Genomic DNA, 24,131 nt, shown 5'->3' on the forward strand with positions numbered 1-24,131 from the left:
TGACGTCATCCACTTCTGGTTTGGGATACTTGTATGTGGAGGCATACTGGCTGGTATAATAGTTTGGGATTCCCCCTTTATTACCTATTTTATTTGCATAATGAGAAGATAACTAGACTTACGTATTAAGTGTTAAGTATCTCCTACAGCATTTTAACTCCAAAATTGCAGAGAGGAGTATGAGAATAGTTTTTTAATCATTATTTCACCATAACAATATTATCTAACTTTACCTCTTATATTTGAAGTTTTTTATACCTGATTAATGTCCATATTTATGTGAGGGTGAAAAAGAATTTACCACAGTAAGGTTTATAGTTATAGTTTTATGTCAAATTATATAACCACAAATACTAGAAGGCAGTATAGCAGAGTCTCAGGTGCAAGGGCTCTGGAATCAGACTGCCTGGGTTCATATTCTGGCTTAACCTATCCAGGCCCTATTTCCTTATCTAAACTGGAGATAATAATTGTAAAGGTATTATAAGGATTAAATGGGGAAATACATGTAAAGTGCTTAAACTAGTAAACACTAAGTATATAGTAAGTCCTTGATAAAGTTAACTAGTGTTATTACTAAGCAGTGAATCAACTGTCAGTAAGAGAAGACCTGACTTACAGTGGCTTAAGTGAGAAGGGTTTGTTCTGCTCACGCAGCAGGCACCCTGAAGATAGGTGGCTGCTAAAATTTGCTCATTTCTACAATGCCAGGGCTTGGCCTCACTTCAGTTCCCTTGGACTTTCCCTCACGATCACACCATCACCAATCACCACATTCTCAAACAAAGGCATTCAAAGGCAGAAAGCAGGAGGCAAGGAAACAGAATTTCTGCCCCTGCGCCTTTCTCTTTTTAGGGAGGAAACAACCACTCTGTGTGTTGTGTTGTGTTCTTCAAGATTGTCTTAGTTTGAGAAAGCCCTCTGGCCAATAAATGGAGGTGCTGACTTTTGGTGGTCAGGCAGTCCTAAGTGCACTGATGTGGTCCACGTGAGGGGCACAGATGGGCGAGGCACCAGCTTGCTGCTACAGCTGTCTAAAGGACATCTGATGTGGTACATATATACCTGGAATACTGCTCAGCCGTAAAAAAGATTGAAATAATGCCATTTCAGCAACATCGATGGACCGAGAGATTATCACACTAAGTGAAGTAAGTCAGACAGAAAGACAAATACTATATGATATCACTTATATGTGGAATCTAAAATATGACAAATGAATTTATCTACAAAACAGAAACAGACTCACAGACATAGAGAACAGACTTGTGGTTGTCAAGAGGGAGGGGGTTGGGGGAGGGATGGATTGGGAGTTTGGGATTAGCAGATACACACTACTATATATAAAATAGGTAAACAACAAGGTCCAACTGTATAGCACAGGGAACTATATTCAGTATCCTATAACAAACCATAATGGAAAAAAAATTTTTTAATAAAGGGCATCTAAAATCTTACACATTGAAGAACACACTTCTAGGGCTTCCCTGGTGGCTCAGTGGTTGAGAATCTGCCTGCTAACGCAGGGGACACGGGTTTGAGCCCTGGTCTGGAAAGATCCCACATGCTGTGGAGCCTGTGCACAACAACTACTGAGCCTGTGCTCTAGAGCCCGCGAGCCACAACTACTGAGCCCACGTGCCACAACTACTGCAGCCCACGTGCCTAGAGCCCAAGCTCTGCAACAAGAGAAGCCACCGCAATGAGAAGCCCGCACACGGCAAGGAAGAGTAGCCTCCACTCGCCGCAACTAGAGAAAGCCTGCACAGCAACGAAGACCCAACGCAACCAAAAACAAATAAATAAATTTATTAAAAAAAAAAAAAAGAACACACTTCTAATTTCTACCCCCAAACCTGCTCTTCCCACATGTTCCCCATCTCAGTAGGTGGCAACTCCATCCTTCCTGTTACTCAGACCAAATGTTGGAGTCCTCCTTAATTCCTCTGTCTTACACATCACATTCAATTACACTGTAGTTAATTAATGCTGTCAGATCTACCTTCAGATTCTGTCCAGAATCCAACCACTTTCATCACCCCTGTCATCACCATGCTGACCCAACCCACCATCGTTTCTTGCCTGTATTATTTCAGTAGTTTCCTGACCGCTCTCCGCTTTCTCCCCCACCATCCTTTTAAAAACTAGATCATAATTATGTCACCTTCTTGCTCAAAACCCTCCAGTCTCAGAGTAAAACCCAGTTTCTTCTCATGGCCTGTAACTCGTCTAAGAGATTTGGTCCTCTCCGACTCTGCCCTTGCCTGCTACTTGCCGTCTAGCTCAGGCTGCCCCAGCTGCACTGACCCACTTGCTGTTCTTTAGTCATGCCAAGCATGCTCCCACCTCAAGACCCTTCTGATGGGCACAGTCTTCTGCCACAGAGCTTCCAGGCTTGATTCCTCACTTCCTTCAAGTCCCCGATGTCACCACCCTGAAGTCATCCCTGCCCCTCTCCGTACTCCCTGCCCCCCTCACTGTTTTAGTTTTCTCCATCTAACATGCTATATATGTGTATTTGTATACATGGATGTACTATGCTTCTTTTTTTATTTTCTGTCTCCCCTCAGAAACGTAAGTTCTGTGAGGGAAGGGACTTTCTTTTTTTCCCTGTTTTACCCCTAGTGCTTGGAACCTATTAGACACTTGGGGGAAAAAATGCTGAATGAGTAAATGAATGAGCGAACAATATTATTTAAAAAAAAAAAAAAAGCTAACTGCCTGATGACCAGACTGCAGCAGTGACACAAACTGCTCCATCTTTTTTTTTTTAACAGAAACCATTTTATTTATGTATTTATTTATTTTATTTATTTTTGGCTGTTTTGGGTTTTAGTTGCGGCACGCGGGATCTTTCTTTGCAGCGCATGGGCTTCTCTCTAGTTGTGGCACACGGGTTCCGGAGTGCGCGGCCTCAGTAGTTGCGGCATGCAGACTTAGTTGCCCTGCTGCGTGTGGGATCTTAGTTCCCCGACCAGGGATCGAACCCATGTCCCCTCCATTGGAAGGTGGATTCTTAACCACGGGACCACCAGGGAAGTCCCAGCAAACAATATTGAACATTCAAGTTGCTTCAAGCTTTGTGTGTACAAGGCTTTGTGCATTTTCTTTCCGTGTTTTATGATTAATACCTTTTATGAATAATTCTCAAAATGAGATTATTGAATAGGAAGGTAAAGGCATTTTTTGGCTTTTAATAAAAATAATCAAATTGTTTTCCAAAATATTTAAACCAGTTATGTAGAGGGCACCAGTTATATGATGGTCCTGCTAGGCATTCTACATTTAAACTTTTCCATAAATTTTATAGGAAAGACTAGAAAATTTGATTATTTTTCCATATTTATTTATAACCATCAGTAGTACTGTTACTTTTTTCTTTTCAGTTTTATTGAGATATAATTGACATACAGCACTGTATAAGTTTAAAGTGTACCGCATAATGATTTGACTTACATACATCGTGAAATGATTATCACAATAAGTTTAGTGAACATCCATCACCGTATGTAGATAAAAAATTAAAAAGAAAAATTTTTTCCTTTTGATGAGAACATCAATGTATTTTTAAATTAATATAAATATTACTTTAAAAAATTAAAATCTCACCCACAGGCTTTCTCAGGTTCTTTCACCTTTTTGGTTCTGACCTATCCTTAGCTGACCTTAATTAAAGGTGAACTTAGTAACCTACTTTAGACAATGCTTCCTATATTCCTCCACTAAGTGTCATACCAGCCTCACAAGTTCTGGATTCTAAGTCCTGTTTATTAGCTTTTATCGTGGTTATAGATTCTCATGCTGGAGGGAAAGGCTGTTTTCTCTGCCTCCATGACTATATGCCCTTTTTAAAAATACCATGCCCCTGCCCACAATACGTTCTTTATCCTCTAATAATATGAATACAAGTATAGCTTATATATGCACACTTGAGTATACTTTATACAGCTGTAAATACTTACATAGAATGAGAGTAGTTATATATAATCACACATGTATTTTTTGTGTTTCAAGATCTCAGCAAGGGATGTACCTGGCTTTGGTTATCGATGAGAAATGTAGCTAAGAGAACATTCAAATTACTCTGATACCCCATCCAAAATAACTCAGTTGTTAGTTCACTTTCTTCAGATACCACCTTGTCTCATGAGCCACCTACTCCCAGATGTTATTCTAAATTACCATTTGCAGTCACTTCTCACAATGCCCACTCCCAGCTGCCTTTCTAATTCAACCATTTCACAGTTCCTGCTTTGTTGCTGTTCTTTCTAGTTGTCATTTTAATCTGAGAGCTAATTATCTTTGTCAACCACCATTCCTCATAGGCCAAACTTTCAACCTGCAAGGCTTTCAGGAAGTCATTTGGTTAAATATTCCCTCATTTTTGGTTACAAATGCCTTGCTTTTTATTTTAAACTATGGAAAGCTCCATGACTGTATTCGATTGTGCTAAATAAGAATCCAGTGAGCACACTAATCAGCAAAATGATTGTGACTCTGGAAACCGAGACTAAATTGCAGTCATATCGCTGGAAGTGTAGGTGGGATGTATGAAGACCTTTCTCAGTGCTCACTGATGTGACATTTAAGTCAACAGAATGGAGGTAACAGTTCCTAAATTATCATCTATAGACAGATAGATAGATAGATAGATAGATATTGTGCCTAATAAACCTTTCTACATAGTTTCTTCATTTTGCCCCTTCTAGATTTTGTACTTCACACTTAATCTTGTAAAAACATACTTGTTGTTTGCATTCCTGTAATGCAAATAACATGTTCAATTGTGAATATATATAAGTGAATATTTTCATGTTTTATCTAACATTTGACATATATAATTCAATTAGCGCAATCCCACCAAATTCTCATTTAAATAAGATTATTGACCATTTTACTTTTTTTTTTTTTTTTGCGATACACGGGCCTCTCACTGTTGTGGCCTCTCCCGTTGCGGAGCAGAGGCTCTGGACGCGCAGGCTCAGCGGCCATGGCTCACGGGCCCAGCCGCTCCGCGGCATGTGGGATCTTCCCGGACCGGGGCACGAACCCGTGTCCCCTGCATCGGCAGGCGGACTCTCAACCACTGCGCCACCAGGGAAGCCCGACCATTTTACTTTGGGTATGAATCAATTCTCATTGTTGGAATGCTAAATGATTCTTTGGTGTTCCTGGGATGCAAAAAAAAAAACCCCCCAAAAAAACCCCTAAAAGCATGTATTTTTTTTCCTACAAAACTCACTAATTCTTCATTTGTTCAACAACTATTTATTGAATTTCTGCTGTGTGCAAAGTATAGTTCATGATAGTGAGGATATAGTGGACAAACTCTCTGCCCCCACTGAGCTTGTATCCCTATAGGGGTACTATATTACTAGTATTACTAGTATATTACCAGTATTTACTATTAATATAGTTATACTATAACTATATTACAAAGCTATAGTAATCAAAACAGTATGGTAAAAAAAACAAAACAGTATGGTATTGGCTTTAAGACAGGCACATAGACCAATGGAACAGAATTTGGAGCCCAGAAATAAACATATACAGTCAACTAATATTTGACTAGGGAGCCAAGAATACTCAACAGGGAAAAGATAGTTTCTTCAATAAACAGTGCTGGAAAAACTGGATATTCACATGCAAATAAATGAAACTGTATCCCTATCTTACACCACTCACAAAAATTAACTCAGAGTGGATTAAAGACTTAAATGTAAGACCAGAAACAGGAAAACTCATAGAAGAAAATGTAGGGTAAAATCTTCTTGACGTTGGTCTTGGCAACAATTTTTTGAAACACAAGCAACAAAGCAAAAATCAATAAGTGGGACTATAGGGCTTCCCTGGTGGCACAGTGGTTGAGAGTCCACCTGCCGATGCAGGGGACACAGGTTCGTGCCCCGGTCCGGGAGGATCCTACATGCTGCGGAGAGGCCCGCGTACCACAAAAAAATAAAAAATAAAAAAATAAGTGGGACTATAACTGGGAGCTCCCTGGCAGTCCAGTAGTTAGGACTCAGTGTTTTCACTGCCATGGCCTGGGTTCAATCCCTGGTCAGGGAACTAAGATCCCACAAGCTGCATGGCATGTAAAAAAAAAAACAGTGGGACTATGACAAACTAAAAAGCTCTGAACAACAAAAGAAACAATCCAAAAAATGAAAAGACAACCTATAGAATGGGAGAAAATATTTGCAAACCACATATCTGGTAAGGGCACTTATATCCAAAATATATCAGGACCTCCTACAGCTCAAAAGGAAAAAAACAATCTGATTAAAAATTAGAGAAAGGAGCTAAATAGACACTTTTCTAAAGAAGACATACAAATGGCCAACAGGTACATGAAAAGATGTTCATCAGGGAAATGTAATTCAAAGCCACGAGATATTGCCTTACAACTGTTAGAATAGATATTATCAAGAAGACAAGAAATAACACAGTTGGCAAGGATGTGGAGAATGTAAATTGCTACAGCCACTATGGAAAAAAATTAAAAATAGAACTACTATATGATCCAGCAATTCCACTTCTAGGTATTTATCCAAAGGAAACAAAAACACTAACCTGAAAAGATATCTGCACCCCCATGTTCATTGCAGCATTATTTACAATAACCAAGATTTGGAAGCAACCTAAGTGTCCATGGACGGATAAATGGATAAAGAAGATGTGGTACATATATACACAATGGTATATTACTCAGCCATAAAAAATTAATGAAACCTTGCCATTTGTGGCAACATAGATGGACCTTGAGGGCATTATGCTAAGTGAAATAAGTCAGGCAGAGAAAGAGTAATACTGTATGATCTCACATGTAGAATCTAACAAAACCCTCAAACTCATGGAAACAGAGAGTAGATTGGTGGTTAGGGAGTGGGGGTGGGGAAGGATGTCTGAAAATGGTCAAAGGGTACCAACTTCTAGTAGTAAGATGAATAAGTTCTGGGGGTGTACGTACAGCATGGCGACTGGTTAATACTGCATTGTATACTTCAAGTTGCTAAGAGAGTACATACTAAAAATTTTCACCACAGACAAAGGTAATAATGTGAGGTGATGGATGGGTTAACTAACCTTTTTCTGGTAATCATTACACAGTACATATGTATATCAAATCATCATATTATACACCTTAAACTTACATAATGTAATAAAGGGAAAAAAAGAAAAATGTGTAAATATATATTGGTCTCTGTCCCTGCTTCCCGGCACAGAGCTCCTAAAACTCTTGTATCTTCCTAAATGATAAGAGTGCTAAGAGCATCTTTTGTTCTAACATTTGGTCGTTGACCCTGGTTCGGTGACACAGAGCTTTAGGAATCCTTTGACATTTCCTGCATGATAGGAGTGTCTTTTGTTCTAATGAGGTGACTCTGGGTGGGCTTCTAAATAACTTCAGGAGGGGGCAGGGGAGGTGCTGGTCACCAGAAAGACCAAGCCATGATTAGAAGGTTGGAACATTTAGACCACACCCCCCATCCTCTGAGAAGGCGAGAGGGGCTGGAGACTGAGCTAATGATCGGTCATGCCTATGTGATAAAGTCTCCATAAAAATCCCAAAATTGGGGTTTGGAGAGCTTATGGTTGGTGAACATATCCATGTATTGGGAGGGTGGCACACCCCAACTCCATGGGGACAGAAGCTCCTGCGCTTGGCACCCTCCCGACCCAGTTCCTACATATCTTCTCATCTGGCTATTCATCTTGTATCCTTTATCATATCCTTTGTTACATAATAAACTGGTCGACCTAAGTAAGTGTTTCCCTGAGTTTTGTGACCTCTTCTAGCAAATGATCAAGTCCAAAAAGGCCAGTAGGAGGAACCTCTGATTTGTAGACAACTCAGACAGAATTGGTGGATAGCTTGGGGACCTATTATTTGCAAATGGCGTTTGAAGTGAGGGGCAGTCTTGTGGGAGTGAACCCTTAACCCGTGGAGTCTGCCTATCTCCAGTTAGTGTCAGAACTGAATGGCGTTGTAGGACGCCCAGCTGGTGTTGTAGAGAATTGCATATGTGCAAAACCCACACATTTGGTGTTGGAAGAGTGAGTGTGTCAATATTATGAGAGTAAAGGAGAAATACACAGGAGGAAGAGGGTAGTTTTTCCCTTATAGCTTCTCACTCATTTCATTTCGTTCTTTGCAAAGTCACCTTATCCGAGACGCCTTCCCCAAATCATCCCTCCATCTAAACAGCGCCGCCGTTCTCATCATGCTAGCTCCTGCCTCAGTCTTCGTCGTAGCCCTTCCTTCTACCAGCCATACCGTATAGTTGTTTGCTTGCTCACCCTTTCTCTGCCTTCTAGGATACAAGCTCCATGGGATCCTGGACTTTGTTCTTTGCTCCCTCCTCAGTGCCTGCATTGGTGTCTTTCACACAGGAATGGCTTAATACATATTTATTTGATGAAAGATGAATAAATGAATGAATGAGAAATACTAACCATTTACTATACTATGGGAACCCTTAACTGGTAAAATATTTTGAAGTGACATGTTATACAGCACTCTACACAAAGCAGAAGAAAGCCACGTATCTCACATGGAAGCTTAAGACCATTTTAACAACATAAATGAACACTTTCCTTTTAAAAAATTGTTCTTCTATGCCCAGCAAAGGAAAACCATCAACAAAATGAAAAGACAACATGTGGAATGGGAGAAAATATTGGCAAATGATGTGACTGACAAGGGGTTAATATCCAAAATATACAAACAGCTCATATAACTCAATATCGAAAAAACAAACAACCCAATCAAAAAAATGGGCAGAAGAGCTAAATAGACATTTTTGCAAAGAAGACAAACAGATGGCTAACAGGCACATGAAAAGATGCTCAACATTGCTAATTATTAGAGAAATGCAAATCAAAACCACAATGAGGACTTCCCTGGTGGGGCAGTGGTTAAGAATCCGCCTGCCAATGCAGGGGACACGGGTTCGAGCCCTGACCCAGGAAGATCCTTCATGCCGCGGAGCAACTAAGCCCGTGCGCCACAACTACTGAGCCTGCGCTCTAGAGCCCGCAAGCCACAGCTACTGAGCCCGTGTGCCGCAACTACTGAAGCCCGTGCGCCTAGAGCCCGTGCTCTTCAACAAGAGAAGCCACTGCAATGAGAAGCCCGCACACCACCACAATGAAGAGTAGCCCCCGCTTACCGCAACTAGAGAAAGCCCGCGCAGCAACGAAGACCCAATGCAGCCAAAAATAAATAAATAGATCTATTAAAAAAAAAATAGGACAAGGAATACCTGTATACCCTTTACCCAGATATGCCTTATAGTTAACACTTTACTCCATTTGCTTTATCTGTGTTCTATCTACCTATCTGTCTTATCTATCCATCCATCTATCTATCTATCCATCCATCTATCTATAATTAAAGGGTGAGTTTCATCCATCGCGGCTCTTTAACCCTAAATACTTCAGTGTGTATTTCCTAAGGATAAGGGTCTTTCTCCTCTAACATAACCATAGTTGTCAGCTTTATAAATTCATAAGATTACCTTGATTTCAGAATTTAACCTATCATCCATATTCCAATGTGATCAACTGAGCCAAAAACGTCCTTTATGGCATTTTCTCCCTCCAGCACAGGATCCAGCCTAGGGTCGGGTACTACATTTGTTTGTCAAATCTCTTTACCCTCCCTGATCCTGGGACATTTTCATAGCCTTTATCTTTTCTGACACTGACATTTTGAAGAAGGCAGTGTGTACCACCCCTGCGCCTAACACACACTTTTTCTCTTGTAACTGAACGTTCCTCATTCTGCATTTGTCTGATGTTTTTTGTGATTAGACTGACGTTATACATTCTCTGTTGTAACACGGCGAGGGGATGCTGTGTCCTCCTCAGGGTATCGCATCTGGAGACAATGTCCAGTTATCCTCACTGGTGATGTTAATTTGATCACCTAGTCAAGGTTTGCCCAATTTCTCCACCGTACTATTACTGTTTTTTTTTTTTTCCTTCCTCCTTTGCAGTTTATATCTATGGGGAGACAGTTTAGGATCATGCCAGTATTCTCCTCATCCAAATTTCCCCTCAGATTTAACATCCATTGATGATGCTTGCCTGATTCAATCTTTACCACGACAGTTGCCAAATGATAATTTTCTAACTCCAGCACCTCCTCAACATTTGCCAGTTGACCCTTGTCATTCTGCTATTTTTTTTTTAATTGGGAAGGACTCATCAATTCTTCTCAGTACAACTTTCCACATATCCAAAACGTCAGATAATCTCTCAGCACCGTTTTTCCCCCTGTACACATTCCATCTGGAGCTCTTCGTCCTCTCCACTTCAGACTTGTGGTCCCCTGGCTGCTGCATAGCTGCCTTCCTGAGATTTTCACTTCTTATCATCTAAGGAATTTCATGGCCTTTTTTCTGTGTTGGATCCTGTTTCCTGAGTCCTGTGCCTTCCTCTTTCTTAGTTTCCTTTTATGTTTTGAAGAGAAGAGACATTCTTCTCTAGCTTTCTGAGAAAAGGTAGGCAACAAGTTAATTTTTTTTGAACATATGTGTGTCTAAAAATATCTTTACTTATTCATTCACTTTACTGATAATTTGGGTATTGAATTCTAGGTTAGAAGTTATTTTCCCTTGGAATCTTTAGTGTCTTTTAGTTTCTGTTGCTGCACGGAGGAAATCCAAATGCAGTCTGATTCCTGATACTTTTGATGTAACCTGATACTTTGTATGTAACATACTTTTTTGGTTTTCATTCTGAATATTTTCATTTAAAATATTTCCTCTACCTCTTATGGTATAAAATTTCTCAGTGTAGCTCCTTTTTAATTCATCATTCTGAGGCCTGGGGTGGGACCTTTCAATATGAAGACCTATGTCTTTCAGGTCTGAAGAGTTTTTTTGTGTTTTCTCTGTGTTAATTTCTTCCAGGTGTTTTCTTATTCTCTCTTTCTGGAATACCTATTTGTCAGATGTTGGACTTGACTGATGCTTTAATTTTCATATTGTTTCTCTTTTATTATCCATCTCTTTGACCAACTTTCTGAGAGATTTTTTTTAACCTTATCTTCCAAACTTATTAGTGAAATTTTTATGTTAGGTATCATATTTTAAATTTCTAATTGCTTTCTTTATCTAATACATTTTTTTCTTTTTTCTTAGAGTATACTGTTTTGTGAACAGAATACATATATCTTCTTATCCTAGAATGTTATTTATGTTTTCTTTGGGAAAATGTTTTTCTGTTTGCCTTCTCTCTTGGGTTCCTTTTTCATTTGCTTTAATAGCTTTTATCTCAAAGATATTCCCTGTGATCCTTTACTGTCTTCATATTTAAGAATGAGGTATTAGTCATCTCATTGGAAGCTTTCTGAGCGTATGGAAGTTCTCTGATTTGCCTCATTGTAGGCAAGCTTTTAAAAATTATTTTATTTTAATTAAAAAATTTGAAATTGCAGTAAGATACACATAATACTTACCATCATAATAATTTTCAAACATACATTTAAGTGTACATCTCAGTAGTGTTAAGGACATTCACATTGTTGTACAGCCAACCTCCAGCTCTTTTCCTTTTGCAAAATTGAAATTCAATATTCATTAAAAAACAACTGTCCATTTCCCCCTCCCTCCAGCCCCTGGCAACCACTCTTCTACTTTCTGTCTTTATGAATTTGACTACTTTAGGTATCTCCTATAAGTAGAATCATACTGTGTTTATCTTTTTGGACAGGCTTCGTAATGTCCTCAAGCTTCATCCATATTGTCCCAGGTATCAGAATTTATTTCCTTTTTAAGGCTGAATCATAGTCCATTGTGTGGACACACCACATTTTGTTTATCCATCATCTATCAGTGGACACTGGGGTTGCTTCCGCCTTTTGGCTATTGCAGATAATGCTGCTATGGACATGGGTGTGCAAATATCTGTGGGTGTGCAAATATGGGTGTGCTATGGACATGGGTGTCTGTAAAGACTCTGCTTTCAATTCTTTTAGGTATATAACTAGAAGTGGAATTGTTGAATCATATGGTAATTCTATTTTTAATTTTTTTGAAGGCCCACAATTGTATTTGCACCATTTTACATTCCTATCTGTAGCGCACACTATTCTAATTTTTATACATCTTTGTCAACATTTGGTATTTTCTGTTTTTAAACAGTAGCCATCCTAATGAGTGTGGGTAAGCTGTTTTAAGTGTATAGTTTTGGGCCCTGCTTTTTCCACAGAAAATGATCTTGAAAATTCTTTTTTCCATGTCAGTAGTTTTTGTTTGTTTTATTTTTAGGCCATGCGGCATGCGGGCCAACCAGGGATCGAACCTGGGCCCCCTGCATTGGGAGTGTGGAGTCTTAACCACTGGACTACCAGGGAAGTCCCCTCAATAGGCGTTTTTTTAAACATGATTTTTAATGGCTGTACTATTTAACAGATTCCATAATGTAACATTTTAATTCATCTTCAGTAATTTTTCAGGGTATAAATAATGTTGTGCAGAATATCCTTATAAAGAAATCTTTGTGTACATCCCTGATATTTTTCTTAGTTGCTAAGGTCCTACAGGTTGAATTCTTGTATCAGAGGATATATGTTTTTGACATATAGTCCCAGATTGCTTTCCTGAAAGGTTGCATCAGTTTATATTCCTACCAACAGTATGAAAGTATCATCCACACTGAATATTATCAGACAAAATTATTTCAATGTAAGATCATAAATACAAGGTCAGTAAGACTATATACATCAACAGATAACAGTGGTCAACTCTGAGAATAGTTCTGGTTTTGACATATGAATGGTTATGTAAAATGCTAGATTAATTTTTATTGTTTGTATTTTTCAGTAAGAACATATGTAATAATTATATAAAAATAAATATTTCAATTTCCTAACAAAACGGAAATGGTTGAAATTATATAATTTTATTTTTTAAAACTATTTATTTATTTATTTAAATTATCTACTTCTAAATGACAAGATCGTGTAACTCTAATATGAAATTTTCTCATAACTTTTTCTGAGAGCAGTGCCACGTAAGCAGTGCAAGAAACCTTGAATTTTACCTTCTTTATTTTTAAAAAATTTTTTTGATTTAATTTTATTTATTTTTTTATACAGCAGTTTCTTATTAGTCATCAATTTTATACACATCAGTGTATACATGTCAATCCCGATCGCCCAATTCAGCACACCACCCCCGCCTTGGTGTCCATACGTTTTTTCTCTACATCTGTGTCTCAATTTCTGCCCTGCAAGCCTGTTCATCTGTACCATTTTCTAGGTTCCACATATATGCGTTAATATACGATATTTGTTTTTCTCTTTCTGACTTACCTCACTCTGTATGACAGTCTCTAGATGCATCCACATCTTTGTTCCTTTTTATGGCTGAGTAATATTCCATTGTATATATGTACCACATCTTCTTTATCCATTCATCTGTCGATGGGCATTTAGGTTGCTTCCATGACTTGGCTATTGTAAATAATGCTGCAATGAACATTGGGGTGCATGTGTCCTTTTGAATTATGGTTTTATCAGGGTATGTGCCCAGTAGTGGGATTGCTGGGTCATATGGTAGTTCTATTTTTAGTTTTTTAAGGAAGCTCCATACTGTTCTCCATAGTGGCTGTATCAATTTACATTCCCACTAACAGTGCAAGAGGGTTCCCTTTTCTCCACACCCTCTCCAGCATTTGTTGTTTATAGATTTTCTGATGATGCCCATTCTAACTGGTGTGAGGTGATACCTCATTGTAGTTTTGATTTGCATTTCTCTAATAATTAGTGATGTTGAGCAGCTTTTTATGTGCTTCTTGGCCATCTGTACGTCTTCTTTGGAGAAATGTCTGCTTAGGGGGCTTCCCTGGTGGCGCAGTGGTTGAGAGTCCGCCTGCCGATGCAGGGGACACGGGTTCATGCCCCGGTCCGGGAAGATCCCACATGCCGCGTAGCGGCTGGGCCCATGGGCCATGGCTGCTGAGCCTGCGCGTCTGGAGCCTGTGCTCCGCAACGGGAGAGGCCACAACAGTGAGAGGCCCGCATACCGCAAAAAAAAAAAAAAAAAGAAATGTCTGCTTAGGTCTTCTGCCCATTTTTGGATTGGGTTGTTTGGTTTTTTAATATTGAGCTGCATGAGCTGTTTATATATTTTGGAGATTAATCCTTTGTCTGACGATTCATTTGCAAATATTTTCTCCCATTCTGAGGGTTGTCTTTTTGTCTTGTTTATGGTTTCCTTTGTTGTGCAAAAGATTTAAGTTTCATTAGGTCCTATTTGTTTATTTTTGTTTTTATTTCCATTACTCTAGGAGGTGGATCAAAAAAGATCTTGCTGTGATTTATGTCAAAGAGTGTTCTTCCTATGTTTTCCTCTAAGAGTTTTATAGTGCCCGGTCTTACATTTAGGTCTCTAATCCATTTTGAGTTTATTTTTGTGCATGGTGTTAGGGAGTGTTCTAATTTCATTCTTTTACATGGAGCTGTCCAGTTTTCCCAGCACCACTTATTGAAGAGACTGTCTTTTCGCCATTGTATATCCTTGCCTCCTTTGTCATAGATTAGTTGACCATAGGTGTGTGGGTTTATCTCTGGGCTTTCTATCCTGTTCCATTGATCTATATTTCTTTTTTTGTGCCAGTACCATATTGTCTTGATTACTGTAGCTTTGTAGTATAGTCTGAAGTCAGAGAGTCTGATTCTTCCAGCTCCGGTTTTTTCCCTCAAGACTGCTTTGACTATTCGGGGTCTTTTGTATCTCCATACAAATTTTAAGATTTTTTGTTCTAGTTCTATAAAAAATGCCATTGGTAATTTGATAGGAATTGCATTGAATCTGTAGATTGCTTTGGGTAGTATAGTCATTTTCACAATATTGATTCTTCCAATCCAAGAACGTGGTATATCTCTCCGTCTGTTTGTATCATCTTTAATTTCTTTCATCAGTGTCTTATAGTTTTCTGCATACAGGTCTTTTGTCTCCCTAGGTAGGTTTATTCCTCGGTATTTTATTCTTTTTGTTGCAATGGTAATGGGAGTGTTTCCTTAATTTCTCTTTGAGATTTTTCATCATTCGTGTATAGGAATGCAAGAGATTTCTGTGCATTAATTTTGTATCCTGCAACTTTACCAGATTCATTGATTAGCTCTAGCAGTTTTCTGGTGGCATCTTTAGGATTCTCTATGTATAGTATCATGTCATCTGCAAACAGTGACAGTTTTACTTCTTCTTTTCCAATTTGTATTCCTTTTATTTCTTTTTCTTCTCTGATTGCCATGGCTAGGACTTCCAAATCTATGTTGAATAATAGTGGTGAGAGTGGACATCCTTTTCTTGTTCCTGAACTTAGAGGTAATGCTTTCAGTTTTTCATCACTGAAAATGATGTTTGCTGTGGGTTTGTCGTATATGGCCTTTATTATGTTGAAGTAGGTTCCCTCTATGCCCACTTTCTGCAGAGTTTTTATCATAAATGGGTGTTGAATTTTGTCAAAAGCTTTTTCTGCATCTATTGAGATGATCATATGGTTTTTCTTCTTCAATTTGTTAATATGGTGTATCACATTGATTGATTTACGTATATTGAAGAATTCTTGCATCTCTGGTATAAATCCCACTTGATCATGGTGTATGATCCTTTTAATGTGTTGTTGGATTCTGTTTGCCAGTATTTTGTTGAGGATTTTTGCATCTATATTTATATACTTATTTTAATATGTATGCTTTTTGGTTTTATTAAAGTTAAACCTTTTTTCCTCTTTATTATCTTTCTCCTTTTGTGAAATATCCACTCACTTCATTTGTCTGTATTTCCTGAGTTGTTAGAAGTTTTTATATATGAATTCTCTTCACCATACATGTCAATAATATTTCCCCCTTTTTCTTGTTTATTTTCTACTTCCAGAAGCTAAAAAAGTTGAATGTAGGTAGCTACATTTATCCATCTTTTACTTCATGATTACTTTATCAACTTTTATAGTTAGACAGCTTTTTTCTGCATTCTGAGGTCGGATATTCATCTGCATATTTTTTTTAACTTTGTTTTATGTGTATCTGCGTGTATTTAACATTTCACCCCTGAATTCAGCTGTAATTTATTTCAGTGCATATTTTGATAAGGAATATAACTCCAAACAGTAACTGTCCCAGCACCATTTGGAAGCCAACATTCCTTTCTTTACCAAATGCACTGGGGGTGGGGGGACGGGGGGTGCTCCCGGGAGGAGTGAGCAGTCAGCTCAGCAGGAAGTGACTCGCCCGGGGCTTTGCTGCTCACATCGGGGTCCGCGCGGCTAGAAGGGCGCCCGGGCAACAGCTGGAAAACGCAGAAACTGATTTTGTTGGAGTTTTCCGCAATCAGCTCGGAGTCGCGATGACAACTTTTTAATCTTGCTTTGCTCGGTGCTGTAAGACGTCCCGACCGCAGGTCGCCACGCAGCGTCTCCCTCGACGCGAGCGCCTGGGAGTCCTGCAGACCGGGGGGCGGGGGTGGGGGGGAGTGCGGGAGGTGGGCGTGTGGAGCCGGGACGGAGACGGGGATGTGTGCGGGGCGGTGACGGGCGTGTGCTGGGCGGGAACGGGCGCGGCCTGGGCCGGCAGGCTCCTCGGCCTGCGACCCAGGCCGCGCTTTGACGACCGGCCTTAGCAGGATGCAGGAGAACGGTCCTCTTCCGCAGCAGCCCAGGGGCACTGAGCGGCGCCGAGCGGTCCTGCCGCCCCTCGTCGGGCTCGGGCTGCCTGGCTGGGAGAGCTGAGGGCGGCGCCACGAGGCCGGGGGAGCTCGCCGGCCGCCAGGGGGCAGCAGAGATCCCGGCGGCGCAGGGCCCGCGGAAGCCAAGCGGAGTGAGCGGCGGAACGGAGGTCAGGTTCCCGCTGTTAGCTTGCTTTTGCGGCTCTCGACAGACGGCTCTGCTCCCGCTCCGACTTGACTTGCGGCTCCTCTTCCTGTGCCCGGCAGTGGCCGAGCACGTTTTCGGTCGGACCTTCTTCCGCGGACCCTTCCGCGCGTTCACGCAGTTATGGCCCGGGGCAGATTGCCCCGGACCTTTTCCCCAGCGTCCTCTGCGCGGTCGTGCGGAGCTCCCTTCTCCGCGTTCAGCCCAACCCAGCCGGGCGCGCTCTCCCGCCCGGACCTTCTTCCCAGCGTCCTTTGGGCGGCCGTGCCCGAGCGCCCTTGCTCGCGTTCAGTCGAGACGGAGCTTCGTGTGCGCTGCGTGGTCGAGCCGCGTGAGTGGGGTCTCCGCCGGGTGGGGAGCTCGTCTTGCGAGTTCCGGCTCAGTGGTCCCAGGCCCAGCAGCGTGTGCTGAACCGCGAGGGCGCTGCGGCCCGAGGGCGCCGGGACGGGCGGGGCGGGGACTGGGCCGCGGGGTAATTGGTGCCCGCGGGCGGGGACGGAGGGTGTACGCGACTGGGCCGCCGGGCGGGAGAGGCTGCGGCGGGGAAGGAGTTAACCGTTTAGGAGGGATTTGACAGGTGAGCGCGTCTTCAGCCTTTCTAGACCTTTCTTTAAAAATTGAGAGAGAATTCACATACGACTAAATTCATCCTTCAAAAGAGACCAGTTGAGTGGTTTTTAGTATAGTCAGGGGATTGGGCCGCCATCGCCGCTGTCCAATTGCAGAGCGTTTCATCGCCCCGGAAGGAAATCCCGAAATCGTAGTAGACGCTTCTCCTGTCCCGCCGCCCAGCCCCACCAGGCCGCTTTCTATCTCTGAGTTTGCGGGGCCAGGATAGTTCACCTCACTGCAGTCAGACGGCGTTTGTCCTCTCGTGGGCGGCTCCTTGCGCGCGGCACAGGTCCTCGGGGTTCGTCCGCGCTGTAGCAGTGGTCGGCACTCGCCCCTTTTTACGGCCGAATGATAATAGTTCAGCGTAGGGAGAGACCATGTTGTGTTTCTCCGTCAGTCGATGGGCATTTGGGTTTTTGCACCTTTTGGCTTCCGAGACCTTTTGAGCTCTGTTCCCCCACGGAACTCACAGTCGGAGGCACAGTCAACTTAAAACCCTTCTGCCAACATTGAACTCTGGGATCGGAGCAGGTAGTGTTCCAGTGGCGTCGGGTCAGCTGTCTTGCAGGAAAGTTTGACAGGGTTTCTGTCCTCGGCTCAGCACTTGCTCGGCCGTCGGCTGTGGTGGTCACAGGCAGAGAAGCGTCGGTGTGCGGGTGTCATCAGCGATGCCGCCAAGACCTGTTGGCGCGTGACAGGAACCGGGTGGACTCGGAGATGAGCGCGTGAAGAAGGTGGCTGAGAGCTGTGGGAGACGTCTGACCTCCGAGCACGCCCAGTTCATCTCCGTTATTTGCGGATGCACGGCCCGGCTAAAACTCCTCGGGAGCCTCCAAGTAGATAGCAGGGCCAACGCGCCCGTCCCCAGCTCAGGCCCAGTAAGGCGTGCCCCTGCCTTCTTGTCTCCGCTCACATTATAAACCTGCGTCCTTGTTGTGGCAAGTTTAGTGCCACAGTTTTATGCTTTTCTTTAGTGATTCCATTTTCTTCCTTTAACGCATTTTAAAAAAATTGACTGAGGGATTCTTTAAATTCTGTAGTTCTTTACAACTTTCAGAAGTACCACTGCCCCGCCCTTGCCCCTCCCTTCTTCCCTCTCCCCACTGATAACCACTGGTTTGTTCTCTGTATTTGTAAGTCTGCTTCTTTTTTGTTTTGTTCACTAGTTTGTTGTGTTTTTTGGATTCCACATATAAGTGATATCATGCAGTATCTGTCTTTGTCTCTCTGACTTATTTCACTTAGCACAGTGCCCTCCAAGTCCATCCGTGTTGCTGTGATTTCACGGTTTAGAATGTTCTCCAAGCTTAGTGCTGAAGTGCTGTCTGGTGTTTGAAGGGCAGGTTGGCTGTGATGTGCCTTACAGAGACACGCACGGCAAGCTTCTCTTAGATGAGCTTTGTTTGGGCCTGAGTTACGTGCTGTTGGCTGTGATTTCAGTAGTTATGCATCAACAATACATACTAAATAGGGTGCCTTTAATAGACAGAAACAGGCAAAGCAAGCTTTTGTATTGACTGGTCGATGAAAATGTAGTGACTGGAGGCTCGCAGGAACCTAGGCCTGTATTTCTGCTAGGAGCAGTGGCTCGGTGTTGGATTATTGAGTGTTCGTGGTAACTGTAGAACATGAGTATCATGAATAGTGAGAATGGACTATGTAACCAATTTAGTTATTCAAGGGCAGAAAGCCTAGTGGGGATATTGATTCAACTTCTGTGACTTTTAACATTTTTCCGCTCAAGGTATTCATTTTTAATAACGTTCTGGCAGTTTTGAAGCGGAGAGGAGCTAAAATAAAGCTAAAATGCTGTTTATTCTGCAAGCTGGGTAGGGACTCTGCTCAGTCCTGGAGATTCGGTAGTTAGTATACGGCCCCGCTGTTCTCCAGTGGCAGAGTGTGGGTTATGGTGTGCTGTGATAAATGTGTAAATGCTATGGGAACATAGGGTTAATTCTGTTGAGAGTGTAGTGAGGTGTGTAAGGCTTCAAGGAAGAGATGACATTTTGAGATGTTTCCTTCTTTTTACTTAAATAATTCTTTTTCTACTCTGTTGCTAAATTTTGAAAGAAGTCTTACGAACATGAGAGTAGCATGTACATAAATGAAAATAAAGGATTTTGATACCCAGTCCTGTTCTTCTTGATCTGCACAGTCAGAAATTCACCGCTCACTGAGCTTGGTCACTTCTACCTGTGATGCAAATCCAGAGTCCACCCTTTCTCTCCGTGGCTGTTTTCTTGGTTGAGCCTCTGTCATTTCCTCTCTGGACTGTTGTAACGTAGACTCCGGCTGCTCTCTCCATCAGTTATTCGCTGCTGACACAGACCTTTAATTCTCAGCCTGAAATTTCCATTGCTCTCCCATGTTTACAATCTAAAGTTTTACGCTTTTAAAGGTGGCTTATTTAACCCTTCATGATAATGCCCTGCCCTGTCTTTAATAAAGATGAGGTCAGACAAAAGAGGAAACTATCCTTATGTAGCATGCCTTCTTTCGTCTTTACTCCTTCCTTCCTTTCTCCGTCCCTCCATATATAATTAGAAATGCTTTTAGGTGATAAGGAAATAGATGAGAATAAAAAACATTTTTGCCAATCTTAATATCTTGAATTCATCAGTTTCATGATTACAGCCACTATCTTAGCTAAGGCTCTTACCCCTCACCCCCCCAAAGGTCTTTTTTATTTTTTGGTCATATGTTTTTATTTCTTTGGAAAAATACCTATCAGAAGAATTCTTGGGTCATACGGTAAATGCATGTTTAATTTCTAAAGAAATTGTCAGATTTGTTTCAAAAATTATAAAACCATAAAGCTTCTAGAAGAAAATATGGAAGAATATCGTCATGATCTGGAGGTGTGCAAAGGTTTCTTAGACAAGACTCAGAAAGCAATAACCACTGGGGGAAAAAAAAGATAAATTGGATTACATTAAAATTGAAAACTTCTTATTTAGGGTAACTCTAAGAAAATGAATAGACAAGCTCTGACACCTGTTTGACAAGGAACTGATATCCAAGGTATATAAAGAACCATTAGGGTTCAAGGCCTGGGACTAATCCTCTGTGGCCTGCTGCTCTAAACTCTGGAATGCTGGCTTCATCTTCAAGTCATTCTTTTTTCATGAAGGGTACCATGTGTTTATAGCTGAGTAGTTTTATCAGCCTGTTTCCTGCCAACAGTGTATGAACATTCTGGTTGCTTCACATCCTTGCCAACTTTTAGTGTTGTCAGTCTTTATTTTTAGCCATTCTAGTGGGTGTAGAGTGGTATGTCATTATGGTTGGTTTTAATTTTAGTCCTTGATTACTAATGATGTTGAGCGCTTTTTCCTGTGTTTATTGACATTTTTATATCTTCCTTTGTGAAGTGCCTGCTCAAATCTTTTGCCCATTTAAAATTGGGTTAATTGTCTTTTTATTATTGAGTTGTATGAGTTCTTTATATGTCCTTTTTGTATCCTGGATATCAGTCGTTGTGGTTGCCTATTTTCTTAGAGCTGTTTTTTTTTTTTTTGCGGTAAGTGGGCCTCTCACTGTTGTGGCCTCTCCCATTGCGGAGCACAGGCTCCGGACGCGCAGACTCAGCAGCCATGGCTCACGGGCCCAGTCGCTCTGCGGCATGTGGGATCTTCCCGGACTAGGGCATGAACGCATGTGCCCTGCATCGGCAGGTGGACTCTCAACCACTGCGCCACCAGGGAAGCCCCTTAGAGCTGTTTTTGATAAGCAAAGTTTTACATTTTGATGTAGTCATATTTGTCATTTTTTCTTTTATAATTATTGCTTTCTGAGTCCTGAGTAAGAAATCTTGGTTACCTCCAGGTTGTGAAGGTATACTTATGTATTTTCTTGTAGGAATTTTATAGTTTTAGCTTTTATGTTTAGGCCTATGATCCATCTCTAGTTTTTGTGAATGGTGTGAAAATTATTTTGTGAAGAATATTAAATGTTCTTCCCATACAGATATCCAGTTGTTCCAGTATCATTTGTTGAAAATGCCGTTGTACTGCATTGGTACCTTTGTTGAAATTCAGATGACTGTATACATGGCAGTTGATTTCTGGACTCTTCTGTTCCATTGGTCACTCCTTATGTCAGTACCACCCTGTTTTAATTATAGTAGATCTTTTTTTTTTTAAATAAATAAATACATTTATTCATTTATTTATTTATTTTTGTCTGCGTTGGGTCTTCGTTGCTGTGTGCGGGCTTTCTCTAATTGTGGCGAGTGGGGGCTACTCTTTGTTGCGGTGCACAGGGTTCTCATTGCGGTGGCTTTTCTTGTTGCGGAGCGTGGGCTCTAGGTGCGGGGGCTTCAGTAGTTGTGGCTCGGGGGCTCTAGAGCACAGCCTCAGTAGTTATGGCACATGGGCTTAGTTGCTCCAAGGCATGTAGGATCTTCCCGGACCAGGGCTCAAACCCGTGTCCCCTGCATTGGCAGGTGGATTCTTAACCACTGCACCACCAGGGAAGCCCTATAGTAAGTCTTGAAGTTGTGCAGTGTAGGTCAACAACTTTGTTGTTTTTCAAGTTTGATTTGGTTAGTTTAGATCCTTTGCATTTTCCACATAAATGTTGGAATCATCATCTTACCAATTTCTAAAAAAAGTCTCGTGGGATTATGATTGCAATGGCATTGAATCTTTAGATCAATTTGGGAAGAATTTACATATTAACGGTATAGAGTCTTCAAATGTATGAACGTGGTGCATCTCCTGTTTAATTTAGGTCTTTAATTTCTTCTGGTACTATTTTATACTTTGAAGAGGTCTTATGCATTGTTCATTAAAATTACTCCTAAGTATGTTTTTTTTAACTCACAGTGGAGCCATCATTCACATTGTTACTCTGTAGACAGTGTGCCATTTTTTTCTGACTGCTTTTAAGGTTTTCTCTTTATTTTTGGTTTTTAGCGTTTTGCCTATGGTGTACCTAAGTGTGATTTCCTTTGTGTTTATCCTGCTTTGAGATTTGCAGATCTTCCTAAATCTATAAACTTATGCCTTTCACCCAATTTGGGAAAATTTGAGCCATTATTTAAAAAAAATTTTTATCCCTGTTCTCTTTAACCTTTTCGTTTGGGACTTTGATTATATGTGTTAGCCATTTTGATGTTTTCCCCCAGGACCCTGAGGCTCCTTTGTTATTTTCAATCTTTTTTTTTTTCTTCTTCTTCAGATTATTTAATTTCTTTTGAAGTATCTTTTTTTTTAACATCTTTATTGGGGTATAATTGCTTTACAATGGACATGTAAAGCAATTTTATATGCTTTATATGGTGTGTTAGTTTCTGCTTTATAGCAAAGTGAATCAGTTATACATATACATATGTTCCCATATCTCTTCCCTCTTGCGTCTCCCTCCCTCCCACCCTCCCTATCCCACCCCTCCAGGCGGTCACAAAGCACCGAGCCGATATCCCTGTGCCACGCGGCTGCTTCCCACTAGCTATCTACCTTACGTTTGTTAGTGTATATATGTCCATGCCTCTCTCTCGCCCTGTCACAGCTCACCCTTCCCCCTCCCCATATCCTCAAGTCTGTTCTCCAGTAGGTCTGTGTCTTTATTCCTGTCTTACCCCTAGGTTCTTCATGACATTTTTTTTTCTTAAATTCCATATATGTGTGTTAGCATACGGTATTTGTCTTTTTCTTTCTGACTTACTTCACTCTGTATGACAGACTCTAGGTCTATCCACCTCATTACAAATAGCTCAGTTTCGTTTCTTTTTATGGCTGAGTAATATTCCATTGTATATATGTGCCACATCTTCTTTATCCATTCATCCGATGATGGGCACTTAGGTTGTTTCCATCTCCGGGCTATTGTAAATAGAGCTGCAATGAACATTTTGGTACATGACTCTTTTCGAATTTTGGTTTTCTCAGGGTATATGCCCAGTAGTGGGATTGCTGGGTCATATGGTAGTTCTATTTGTAGTTTTTTAAGGAACCTCCATACTGTTCTCCATAGTGGCTGAACCAATTCACATTCCCACCAGCAGTGCAAGAGTGCTCCCTTTTCTCCACACCCTCTCCAGCATTTATTGTTTCTAGATTTTTTGATGATGGCCATTCTGACTGGTGTGAGATGATATCTCATTGTAGTTTTAATTTGCATTTCTCTAATGATTAATGATGTTGAGCATTCTTTCATGTGTCTGTTGGCAGTCTGTATATCTTCTTTGGAGAAATGTCTATTTAGGTCTTCTGCCCATTTTTGGATTGGGTTTTTGTTTTTTTGTTATTGAGCTGCATGAGCTGCTTGTAAATTTTGGAGATTAATCCTTTGTCAGTTGCTTCATTTGCAAATATTTTCTCCCATTCTGAGGGTTGTCTTTTGGTCTTGTTTATGGTTTCCTTTGCTGTGCAAAAGCTTTGAAGTTTCATTAGGTCCCATTTGTTTATTTTTGTTTTTATTTCCATTTCTCTAGGAGGTGGGTCAAAAAGGATCTTGATGTGATTTATGTCATAGAGTGTTCTGCCTATGTTTTCCTCTAAGAGTTTAATAGTTTCTGGCCTTACATTTAGGTCTTTAATCCATTTTGAGCTTATTTTTGTGTGTGGTGTTAGGGTCTTTTGAAGTATCTGAAGTTCACTATTGAGCTATCTTAAGTTCTTTTTTATATCTAA

At 41.0% G+C, this 24,131-nt stretch overlaps 1 protein-coding gene across 11 annotated transcripts in view; it reads left to right on the forward strand.

Moving 5' to 3' along the window:
* The window catches only part of RAD52 (RAD52 homolog, DNA repair protein), a 55,977-nt gene that overhangs the window by 10,244 nt on the left and 21,602 nt on the right, over positions 1-24,131 (forward strand). For 6 of the 11 annotated variants that reach the window (XM_029204976.1, XM_029204974.1, XM_029204971.1 and 3 more), the window contains exon 1: positions 16,938-17,215. The exons of 3 other annotated variants lie outside the window; for them this stretch is intronic. The gene's annotated coding sequence lies outside the window, so the exon portion shown is untranslated. Of the gene's footprint in view, positions 1-16,232; positions 16,416-16,570; positions 16,850-16,937; positions 17,216-24,131 lie in introns of those variants that run through there. 2 more of the 11 variants (XM_029204972.1, XM_029204969.1) reach the window with 2 other exon arrangements.

This window comes from Monodon monoceros, unplaced genomic scaffold (assembly GCF_005190385.1).
Source record: "Monodon monoceros isolate NGI ecotype Baffin Bay Population unplaced genomic scaffold, NGI_Narwhal_1 Super_Scaffold_6, whole genome shotgun sequence".
NCBI classification, from domain to species: domain Eukaryota; kingdom Metazoa; phylum Chordata; class Mammalia; order Artiodactyla; family Monodontidae; genus Monodon; species Monodon monoceros.